General features: G+C 47.6%; 1 protein-coding gene across 1 annotated transcript in view; it reads right to left on the minus strand.

Moving 5' to 3' along the window:
- Window positions 1-8,978: 8,978 nt before the first annotated feature.
- The window catches only part of LOC142581888 (helix-loop-helix protein 1-like), a 67,745-nt gene continuing 64,199 nt past the window's right edge, over window positions 8,979-12,524 (minus strand). The window contains exon 2 of the mRNA XM_075691332.1: window positions 8,979-9,331. The gene's annotated coding sequence lies outside the window, so the exon portion shown is untranslated. The remainder of the gene's footprint in view (window positions 9,332-12,524) is intronic.

Here is a 12,524-nt window from a genome sequence, read left to right on the forward strand (position 1 = left end):
TCAGCTCTCGCGCAGCGTTTTCGGAAAATGCTAGCCTTTTCAAGCTGTTCTGGACACAAAGAAGGCGTTGGAATGTGGGACTATTGTGTAAGACGAGGTGCGTGAAAGAACGCCAGTAAAAGCTCGGGGCTCGTATACACAAAGCTATCTTACGTAACTGCCTTCCCTGATTGGCTATCACCTGTAGGATAGTCTCGTTATCACAGAGAACGCTATAGCGAGTGGCTAGTAGCGTAGCGCTGACCATGGAGGAAATAATCTTACGCAAAGAGAAGCTTCGTGAATACGTGTCCCTAGCCCACTCCCTGCCCCCACTTAAAAATTCTTACGTAAGAGCATTTCCTTATTGGTCCACTTTCGGGCGGTCTCGATTGACGATAGCGATATTTGTGATAACGGGACCATATCAGCGACGACAACCAATCATGGATGGAATTTACGTAACAGAAATTTTCTGAATACGTGGTCCTGGAGCCCGTACTTGCCCACACGCACGCACACACACACAAAAATCCTTATGCTAGAACCTTTCGTCAGGGCAGATGTAAGCCAATCGCGATTTTGGACATATTATTAGCGAAGGTAGCCAGCCAATGGCAAACAGCCCTCACGAATGAAATACTTTGTGAATTTGGCTCTGAGTGCGTAATCACAAAAGGTTCTTCCGTTAAAAATTGTTCGTAAGAGCAATTTCGAGTCAATCACGGTGCTCGACATATGATTAGTGAAGGCGCGCCCAGCCAATGAGAAGGCGCGGTTACGAACGAAAAGCTTTTTTTTTTTTTAATTCGACCCTTGTTCTGTAACAGGTATGAGCGCAAAGCACAGACACTCACGAGAAAAACGAACACCACCAAGCGGACATTAAAGCTTCGATCGATTATCACACAACGCTTAAGAGTCGTGGCTGTTTTACAGCGAAGTTACAGCGAAGTTACAGCGAAGTTAAAGCTAAGTTATAGTGAAGCTCTTAAGGGCTAGTTCCCACAGGATCGTGTCCTTTTGTAGACACAAAACTATCATCATCAGGATTGGCTCCAGCGTCGTCTTCTTCCAGAGCTACCGCGCCAACGCGTTCGTGCCACTGCTCCCCGTTCGTCGTCGTAATTATTTATTAATTAATAATTAAAGAACACAAATACGTAAACAATCTTGCAGCGAGGATATTAACGGCTAGTTTCCCCGGGATCGTGTCCGTGTGTAGACCCAAAACTTCCCATACATGGGCCGATCCCGAAGATAGTGCAATGCCGGGTCGACCCTCGGCGGAGGTGCAGTTCGCCATTAAGGTTGGCCACATACACAGCTTCGCTGGTCATCCTTCTTCATAGAGTGGAAGGACATTGAGTTCCTTCCTTCCTTCCTTCCTTCCTTCCTTCCTTCCTTCCTTTTTTCGCAGGGATGCTGTCAGCCTGACTGTGTTGCTTATGCTGATTCCTGGGCCCGTGGCAACGCGGGGTTCCTCATAACTGAAGCACTCGAGGCGGCGACACTCCGACCCGGGTTCTATACCATCGTAAGACCATGTCCGGCGTCCCAAGTGCTCTGTTCCTTCGTCCGCAGCCTACGCCCGCCTCCTGCTACTCTCGACATGCCAGCGCTAACATGACAGCGCTAACACTGTTCAGTTGGTGCGTTCGAGTCCGTTGACCGCTGCCTCTAACGATGCGCGGGTAGACACTTTGGCGCGACGCACCAACAGTACATTCACTGCTATACACCAGGCGTCTCACAACGCTGGCATGGACAGGAACGCCGTCAGCCGCGTCGGAGGCGACGCGCATCGATGGTGCACGAGATTCACTCGACGGATAGCCCTCGGCGCTCACATATATTCAAATTCACCGTCTGCTCAGTCCACTGTGTGTACCGCGGTGTTGTATGCGCATAGCTGCAAAGCAGAACAGTTAATTAACGCACGTGCGCGAAAGCTCACGCCACACAGCATGCAGCGCGAGGTATAGCTCTTCAAGCTCCTCAATGTTTTCTTAAGCGCTGTACCTTATGGTTTAAGAAAAGGATCACCTAAAGACAATGCCAATTAATCTCAACCAAGTTCGCTAAAAAGGATAATGAGTTGATCGAGGTCACTGCGAACAATACGGTTCGCCGTTGGTGTTATCGCTGCTTGGCAGAAATATTTAATTAAACAGCTTGTTTTCAGTTGCGTGATGTCCCATTGCACGTGAAATGCGTACATTTTGAGTGAATTCTAAAAAATAAAGAGTGAGAGGCATATTTTACCTAACAACACCAGGTGGCTTGGGAGTGGTGTCACTGCGTCGTCTGCATCGCTCGCTAAAGTAGCGTAATAAATGAAACGCAAGTTTTTTGCGGGCGTTCCAGCTGGTCAAATGTTTAGAATATGCTCGGTCACTATTCTTTCCTCGCTGCAGAAATACGACGTCCTGGAAAAATATTTTCGAAACAATGTCCCTAAAACAAAGTGTGACAAAGCTCGGTGGTGTAGGCATGCAATGAACTCGGCAGTGGAAATGAGGAGCCTAAATAACTGAATTCTGGGGACCTATACGCGCCAAAACCCTTATTTGATTATGATACGTACCGAAGTGGGGACTCCTTATTAATTTGGCCACCAGGGGATGTTTAACGTGCCCCCAATGCACGAGACACAGGCGTTTTTGCATTTCACCCCCATCGAAATGCAAAATTGCGCTGCAAAATGCGCTGCATTGCAAAATGCATATTGCGCTTCCTTGTGGTCTCGGCCCTAGGTTTTATCCACAAAGACGTGTTCGACGCTGTTGGCAATTTTCTTCAAGCAACAAAACGACTGCTATGCCGATTTCAACCTTTCTTACTTATCCATACATTATCTTTCTTCCAAGTTCGTTTTTTTTTTTCACTTCGAGTCATCCAACAAAGCTCATTTCTATCGCTTTTCAATATGTTTGACCATTCATCTGGTTTGACAACTCAATCACGCGCCATTAATGTGTTCCAAGTTCTATAGCCTTTCTGGCTATTCACTTGATTCTTGCATTATTTTTTGTTATCGGTGGGTTTCCTGCAATCATTCAATTCGAGACCCGTCCCCCATCGTGGGTAAGTTCAACGTTTAACGTTCATCATAATCATCATCATTACCTACCTACATCGATGCGCGACCTCACCTACAGAATTTGCTTTCTTGACTGTGCGCCAGTTCGCCGCCTGCGTGTGCAGATATATTCGTGAAAGATGGCGTTTTCCCACACGGAAGCCGTGCACGTGCCAACAAGCAACCATAGCTATGGGGGCCCTGTATGCTCCCGTCCGGATTATCTCCAACGCATGACCCCATCAATTATCATAAAGTGCGGTCTGCCAATGAACCGTCGCTTAATGTCTCACGTTACCTCGGCATATTCGCGCGTATAAACCTCGCTTCAGCGCGCCGTTGCCCTCCGCGCTGACTCGAACGTTCGCTTAAAGGTCGCTCGAAATCACGCGGTTGATGATGTCACAATCTTGCAGGCAGCCGCGGACGCCAACAGCGAGCCAATGGAGGTACGTAAGAACGTCCTTGCGAAGACTTATTACTGCGTGCCTGTCTCTGAACTCTCTCTCTCTCTCGTCTTATTGCGGTTTGTTGTTTTTTTTTCTTTTATATTTTTTGGAGAAACGCCCACGGGACACAGGGCGCCCAACTGAGGTCTTCTCAACCAAGAGCGATTTCATTTCGGCATCGGCACCTTTTGACGGACACGTCGTTTGGAACGGAGGCAACTCGTTAGACCTTGTCGCTAATGCCAGTCGCCAGCTTGGCGCGCGAACGCAGAGGACTGTTCTCACAGCCGCGGCATGCAAAGTACGGGTTGCTATACACTGTAGCAGTCTGTGAGCGGACTTGTCAAACTTGAACGGCACTGCCCTTGGGCGGATCGCCGAAGGGCAGCTACATATATAGTGATCAAGCTTCGAACCAGCCGAGCAGCTGTGTAGCGTCGTGCCACATAGAGGAGCCGGGTGTACCTTAGCCTTCTCCCGGAAGCTTTCGTAGTGGCTCGCACGAAATTAAGAGAGCGATTCGGCGCGTTTTGTCCCCATATCCCGGTTATGTGATGGCCACGCTATACGCGAACGAGGCGTTTTCGACGTAGGCTTAGCTATTGTTCGACACACGCGATCAGCGATCATATCTGAACGAGCGAAGGTGAGGCTATAGTAAAGTATACAGTCGGGCGCCACAGCAACGAACGCATCTTCAACGAAGTTACCTGCATAGCGAAGGATCGATTACGTTCCGGCCGTGGTGTTATCTTTCATATATGTATCGTAAACCCGCCTACTCCGAGGACCACTCCAAGCTTGCTTGCTACGCGAAGGAACCACGGTGCAGTAAAGTCTGGCGCAGTCGCACATTCTGTCCGACAAAGTGTCCACAAAAAAGAATTAAAAAAAAAAAATTTGCTCCGCGCGCGCGCGTGTGTGTGTGCGTGTGTGTGTGCGTGTGTGTGTGTGCGTGTGTGTGTTGGCATACCACAGTAACAGGCGAACAATTAAATTACACATCTATTTCAAATCACGGTTACTTAAGTAAAATTTCAGTTCACACGTAAAAAAAGAAAGAAGAAACGTTGCCTTTTTTATTACGGCCGTCCAAAAAAAAAGAAGAATTAGAAGATGTGTTGAATTAACCGACGTAAACCTAACGGAACTCGACTATATTGATATTACTAACAAGTGAAGGCATATGCAATGGTTCTAGATGAGAGTTCAGAAAACTATCTTGGGAGAGAGGCAGTTCCTTGGAGCATTTAGCACCGGAACGGGATCAGCAGGGCGCCCACAACTTCACGCTCTTGGCACGCTTTACGATCGTAAAATTAGCGTAAAATGTAAATGTAGCCAGTAAATCGATCCTCGAGGAATATAACTTTGTATACTTACGCGGCTCATTGCCAGTGCCGTAATATATGCCTACCTTTATCTATCTCCCAGCCCGAGAAAACATATACGCACCGTTGGAGAGAATAAAATAATCGCGCCCCCAGCGACGAGAACTGCATACGGCGCCAACGATGCCAGCATGGCCGCGGGGGTGTATACGCGCGTTTTGAAACCAGAAAGCGAGAACCCTTTTATGCTTCGATATGTCTGCTTCTTTCTCTCTTTTTCTTTCTCAGGCGCTCCTGGCAACAGCTTCCGGTAGCGATGGATGTCGCAACGAGACCAGAATACCGAATTCCCGATCCGAAGAGGCGGACGGAATCCCAGCGGCAGCGCTCCCAGAGGTGTACAGCTTGCCAGAATTGACGCGCCGGCGGTGCTCAGGTTATATTCGCGCACGCGAGCGAGCGAGCCGCCGCCATTATTATCTTTCTCGCTACGTTTAGCGCCTGGCGGCTGCGTTATATGTCTACACCGCACCGCCGCGAATTTTCTGCTCCTCGCCTCCCACAGTCCGCTCCGCTCCTTCTCCTCTCGCCAATCTTCACGGCTTGTGCAGACACGCGCGCGCACCGCACACGCACTTGGCTTGGCCACTTATTTGGCTGCCGCCAGCTGAGCTTGAGAGCGACCGGAATGCTGTCACGCCGCTGCATCGTATAACTGCGCCGACTGCTCGTCGCCTTTTGTCTGCTTCGTTACGCATGTGCATACGTGCGTGCGGTCCTTTCGCATTCTTTTGTCTCTCCGGTCTTTCTTTCGTTCTTTCCTTCCACCTTCTTTACATTCTGTTTCTCTTCCTTTCGTTCCGTGTCTTTCTTTTCGGCGATTTCATTCCTTTGTTACTTTTCTTTCTTTCTTTCTTTCTTCCTTTCTTTCCGCGATGTTCACTGTCCCTAATGTTTTTATGTTCTTTTCCCGCTTGGGTTGCCACGCGGCATAACGTCAGTACGAGACTAAATATAACCCGGTTATAAGCATGCCGGCCTCCTCTCCTTATGTTGCCTTTCTTCATGCGCCCACTACTTGATCACTATTTCTGTTTTCTTAATTCTCTCATTCTTCGTTGTTGCCTCCATTAATTTATTATTTCTCTTTGTTTCTTTCCCTCAGCCTTCTTCTTTGATTCAGTTTTTTTTTTTTCGCCACACTATATCGCATTTGTTTTTCGGTTTCATTTATTCCTTCCCTCGTTCATTATTTCATTGGGTCATTCACTCGGTGTTTCCGTTCCCTCTTTTCTTTCTTGCAGTCATTTATTTATCGTCTTTCTTGACTTATTTCCTTGCTTCTTTTTTATTCGGTTTCACTCATTAAGTCCCTCAGCCATTCAGTTTTTTTCTGCCCCTTTTCTTTCATTCATTTTTATTTTTTTCGTCAATTTTTTTTTGTATTTCACGCATTTCATTCTTTCATTCATTCATTCTCCCTTGACGCTCATCTCCTATCCATGTTGTACGAGAACATTAGGTGTTTCGAATTGGCTCTCTCTCGTGTTTCCCAGACTTCAACCGCACGTCGTCGAGCTGAAAGAACGCGTACAAACGCGTCGCAAGGCGCGACGCCGGCGCGTAAAAAGCCCGCGCATTTTAATCGCTGGACAAAGAACGATAATAATACGCAAAACGAACGAGACGACGCCCGCGCGGTGCGCAGGCGACGACCACGGCAATCGAGTGTGCGGTTTAGAAAAAAAAAAGAGCGCGGCAACTGCGATTGCGAGGCGACGTTGGCAGAACGGAGATTACTCTCTCACTGATGCCTCCGACATGACACTACGGATGGAAGAGCGCAGAGCAAAGAGAAACCGAGAGCGTTACGCACGAGGGTGTCGTTCAGATAGGAACGGCGTTATCTTTTCTTTTCCATCGAGGGACTCGAGGGAAATCCCCGTGTTAGAGTGTAGTCACCTTGTTCAGGTAGCACCTGCGCTCGCGACGCGTCTGGCTGTGCGTGTACCGAGAAGCACGTGGCGTGCTATCCAGCAACTGCACGCGTGATCGGGAGCTGCCGCACCCGTCGGCTCTTTGGTACACGTATATCAGCAAGCACACGTCGGCTCTTTTGTACAGCTATATCAGCAAACAAGTCCCTGCCCCCCCCCCTTATTTGTTTATTTATTTATTTATTTATTTATTACGGATTGGAAATGTTGGAAACAAGCACGACATGTCGCCCGCTTCTCCCCACAACTATAATTTCTAGAATGAATGAAGGATGATGAGTGGCGAAGTGAAACGTTCCTGTTATTTAGCGGTTTGCAGCCAAACGTAGGGCAATCACTTCCAATAGAAGATAATAAAATGCTAAAAATGATGTATATGTGTTATTGTTCGTGAGATTAAAAACGATAATGATGTTAACATGCTACAGCACGATTTTACGGCTATAGCGAACAGGTGCCACCAATGGCTAATGGAACTGAACTTTAACAAATGCAAGGTCATGCGTGTCACTCGTACTTCTAGTCCAGTAGAATAGCTAAATCTAACTATCTAAATGACTATCTAAATGGCATCGCACTCGAATGTGTCAATTCTTATAAGTACTTAGGCATCCACATTACATCTGATCTAACTTGGAGGCTTCATACAGACTACATAATCAATAACGCTAACAAAACGTTAAGTTAACTACGGCGTAAATTTTCTCACGCACCGTCTTCTTTGAAATTAGTTCTTTATTAAATATTAATTCGTCCTAAACTAGAACACTCGTCAGCAGTGTCGGATCTTAGCCAAGACTACTTGATTTCTTCCTTAGAGCGTGTCCAGAATAGCTGTGTTCGTTTCGTTTTTTCCAACTTCAACCGTGGAGCAAGCACAACAGCAATGAAAACTAATTCGAATCTTCCATCGTCGACATCGTTGACGAAAGATTTGTCGACTCACTCTGTTTCACAAGTTATATTGTCATTCCACCTTGCACAATAACTCCTTCCGCCTGCCCAATTACATATCGCGTCGCATGGATCATCCTCGCAAATGAGAGCCGTCCCCTTATGTAGAACAGCCGCTTTTGTACGCTCGTTTGTTCCCCGCCCTTCTAAACAGTGGAACGATCTTCCCAATGAAATTGTATCTATTACTGACGTCAATAAATTTCGCAAAGTTTTGGTTGACATTGTATGAACATTGGCAGTTTTGCGTTTCTTATTTGCTAACGGTTTCATTGTCCTGACATTGTATACATAGGAGCAAGCATTTATGTACGTGCATATTTCACATTGTTTGTCTGCTTTAATTTTCTTTGTACCCAGTTCCCTCTGTAATACCTGCATGGACTTGAGGGTAAAATAAATAAATAAATAAATAAATAAATAAATAAATAAATAAATAGTACCGAAGGAAAGGAAGGCTATAGTGGGTCATCCTTTCCAGCGCTTTTTAGTAGGTTAATCTCTCCAGCGATTTGCTTGGGGAATGTCGCTCATGCTGATAGTCCGTGCCTTGCTCTGACGGTCGGCCCAAACGCTGGTGACTAATAAACACCTTTCCAACATAAACACAAAAGAAGAAGGATAAAAAAAAATAGTTTTCGCACAGTGTTGCAGCACAACTATGCTTCTTCTTCTTCTACTACTACTACTAATAATAATAATAGTAACACGCTGAGATGGTTTCCGAAAGTGTGCATAAAAATTGTGTCAACATAAACACAAAAGAAGAAGGATAAAAAAAATAGTTTTCGCACAATTTTGCAGCACAACTATTCTTCTTCTACTACTACTACTACTACTACTACTACTACTACTACTACTACTACTACTACTACTACTAATAATAATAATAATAATAATAATAATAATAATAATAATAATAATAATAATAATAATGACACGCTGAGATGGTTTCCGAAAGCGTGCGTTTAACTCCTTTACCATACTCGACGATTATTTTGTATAATTACTAGATTCTTTCGAATTTTCGGGTCGTTTCGCTGAAATATGGTAGAAATGCGAGAAGGGAACCCGCTACTAGGGGAAGTGTCAATCTCTAATGCGCATGCGCGAGCGGCGGCGCGGCCCACGCGGTGTCTGCAGCCTTCGAGCGGCTAGTGGTCCCACGCAGCAGCAGTTCCTTTCTCTTCGCGCAGTAGCAGCAGCGCGGCGGCATCGTCGCCCAGCGGAAGCGAGAAAGGGGCCGCAGGTGCGACGACCCATCGCCGGCGGCTCGCGAGGCTCAGAGGAGCCGCGATCCAGATGAGACCCGCATTGCGCGACGAAGCAACGGAAGCGCAACCGCCGAAATTTATTCCGTCTCTCCCTCTCTCCTCTCCTTGGGCTCGAGGGAGCTCGCACTATAACTATCCTTGCTGCGCTCGCAGTCTTCTCCGACAGAGAAGAAAGATCCAACACTCGTTCCATCCAAGTGTTTCCTGGTGGTAGTGCCACGAAGTCGAGGGCTTCCTTCCCAGGCTTGGTGCCTCAGCAGGGAAGCTGAGAGAGAGAAAGAGAGGGGGGACACCGAATGAGAAAGGGAATTCCGTTTTATCGGCGCAGTTTCGTGCAAAAGCAAGTTGCGCTGCGCTCTTGAAAGTGCATAGCTTAAAGTCGGCGCTTGTCTTCGCCTGTCCTACGGTATTAGTCATGTCCCAAATTGTGCTGTCACATTTTAGATCAGGCGGAGTCAATTTTCCTTTCTTTCTTTTTTTTTTTTTTGAGGCTACGAAAGTGCAACGCTAATTTAATAATAATAATATTCGGGGTTTTACGTGCCAAAACCACTTTCTGATTATGAGGCACGCCGTAGTGGAGGACTCCGGTAATTTTGACCACCTGGGGTTCTTTAACGTGCACCTGAATCTAAGCACACGGGTGTTTTCGCATTTCGCCCCCATCGAAATGCGGCCGCCGTGGCCGGGATTCGATCCCGCGACCTCGTGCTCAGCAGCCCAACACCATAGCCACTGAGCAACCACGGCGGGTAACGCTAATTTGCGTGCCGCGCTTGGGTTGAAAACGAGGAAGCCACACGATACTAGAGAGTTTTAGAATAGGGGCCCCAAACGTTTTGGGGCCCCAAAGAAATAGCGTCGAAGCCACTGCGCATGCGCAAGACGCAAACTGCCTTTGGGTTTTGCGTTGGGAACGCCATTTCACCGATTTAGCGGGAGCCCAAATAGCGGCCCCAAAAGTTTTGCGTCGGCAAACATGGCGGCACCCATCGAAGCGACGGCTCTAACCTAGCACCAAACTGGGTTCGATTCGCGGTAACGCGTGAAGTTCGCAAGCTAGGAGAAGTGACTGCGGTTATCGCCTTCTCTCAACTAGCGTGTGTTATGAAGATTGACTCATTAGACGCCGCTGATTTTGAATTCGATTGTGGATATTATGGCTCGTAGGCGTAACACGGCTAAGCTTGGCTGGTGAAGGCTAGTAAAGTTTTGTTTGCTCAAAACTAAGCGCATCTAATTGTTTGCTGCTTACAGAATAGCCTCTAAATTGTAATTAAATGCGAATACACGCAAGTCAAAATTATTATTCCTATCATAAAATGGTATATTTTATTTAATTATTTCTAATAGCTTTTCTTTGACGCCGTAGTGGCGCTGTCAGCGCAAGACGCTATCCGCAAACGTAAAACTCTATTCTAAAACTCTTCACTCCTGCGTGCCCCAACGCTAACACCCGCAAAGCTCTTTGGGGCCCCAAACTATTGGGGCCCCTATTCTAAAACTCCCTACTGTCTCGAAGGATAGCCAGGTGTCTTTTCGCAGTTAAGGCTGTATAGCAGATAGAGACGCCGCTTGCCGCGGTGGAAACGAGTGTGAGGCTTATAGTTTTGTGACGCCGAAAATACAGGCGAGGTTGGCACACGCGTTACGGTTTCGTAAGATTCGCCGTGTCACAGTTATTTTGTGTTGATAAAGCATTCGGACTTACTTGTGGCTTGCAGGGAACCTCACCGAGCCCATTGTAGACGCATGCGTGTAATCTGACATACCCTCGCACAACAACATTTCGCAATACCCCCTTCACTCCCCCTCCCCCCCCCCCTTGCTTTCTCATAAGGCCACAAAAGCTGCCTATGCACCGTGCCTAAACTGGAGGACTTCTTCGGCAGGCGCACACCGAGCGATCGATGATTGTTGAGCGGAATGAAGGCTCGTTTTTGTTTGGAACCACTGGCCCCTGTATCCTGCAGTGTCGATAGTAGCAGCAAGGCATACCTGTTACAGTCTTTATCATTATTGGTATTAAAGATGAGCACACATAAGCATCACACAAAGGAAGCTTGTTGAAATGGATACCATACCGACCCGCCTGAAGAGGAGAGAAGATGGGAAATAAAAAAGGAAGGGGGGGGGGTAGGCACGCCACCCGGAAAATAGACTATGAGCATTACTAACACCACCTAGACAGCACAAGGACTGTTCACACCGATCCATGACGTCATGTTACCTGGACTGACTGCCCTAGAATACTGGCGATGCTCCCGAGTAAGCGACAGTGATTTTGATGTCACTGCTTTCGTCACGCCAGCCTTGGCAATAGAAATTTCGGGTCAGGTAGCACGACGTCATGGATCGAAGTGAACAGGCCTTGTGCTATCTAGGTTGTGTTGACACTACACAGACGAGAGGCGGGAATCCCGTAGTCCACTATTCTAAACGGTTGCACGCAGGCAATTAGTTGGTTCTTGACCACGACTGCGAAATTGCGCTGCATAATTCTGACAGCCCTGTGCGTGTGCGATCGAAATTATGCTGCGCCACTTCGCGTCCATGGAAATTATAGCACAGCTTTGTGGGCCTCGTATAGTGTTTCGAGATCGCTCTTTCAAAAATAAGCAATAATTGAGCGTAATTCGGGAAAGATCAAGGCTGCTCGAGTGGGCTCGGCAGTGCACAGGACGTCTGAGGAAAGTTGGGCATTGTAAAAGCGTTGTTACGATCGGCCTGCGGGGGCTGGCGATCTTCGGAGAAGCGACCTCCGAACCCTTCCCAGCCCGCTGCGACCACTCGCTTTGTAAGGACAACAATGCGCTTCTTAAACAGCCCGACGGCGCCGGCATGCCTAGCCAGGTTCGGCGGACCGACTATTGTTAGTCGATTCGTTGTCGCCTTCACGGTTTGCTTGGAGCGGCGGAACTCCTGGAAGGGGATATCTTGCGGTGCGATCTCACGGGCCCCAGAAGTCGTCGCAATCAATGGACAGGCGCGGCGTCCACTGCCTGCGGGGTCAGCTCTGGGATCAAAAGGGGCCTGCTCGGGTCAAGACCCGTGTCTACGAGAGCCCTCTCACCTCGGTGTGTTCAGTGAAACCAAAGTGCGGAAGTGAGTGAGTGAACCCTCGCCCTCAAAGGCGGGTCGACTATGATGACTCTCCCATTGGACGAAGGTTGAACGGTAGTTTTCCCTCATCTAGGTATCTAGGGAGGACAGAGTGTTTTTTTTATTGCGATAAAGACTTGCCCTTAAGGCCTAATTCTTGGTGCGTATATGTGTATTATATGTGTACTGTGAGGCCTGTGTTGTGTATGAATTGAAGCAGTGTTTTGTGGAATCTGTTGTCATGTATCCAGCGGTCATAGCTGGTTGTCACACTGTAGCGGAGGCCGGCTTGCAGTAGGAGACGCGAGCGTTCCGATTTTAAACCAGTAAATATCCATATTAGGTGGTATTCATCT

This window comes from Dermacentor variabilis, chromosome 5, assembly GCF_050947875.1.
Source record: "Dermacentor variabilis isolate Ectoservices chromosome 5, ASM5094787v1, whole genome shotgun sequence".
Classification (NCBI taxonomy): domain Eukaryota; kingdom Metazoa; phylum Arthropoda; class Arachnida; order Ixodida; family Ixodidae; genus Dermacentor; species Dermacentor variabilis.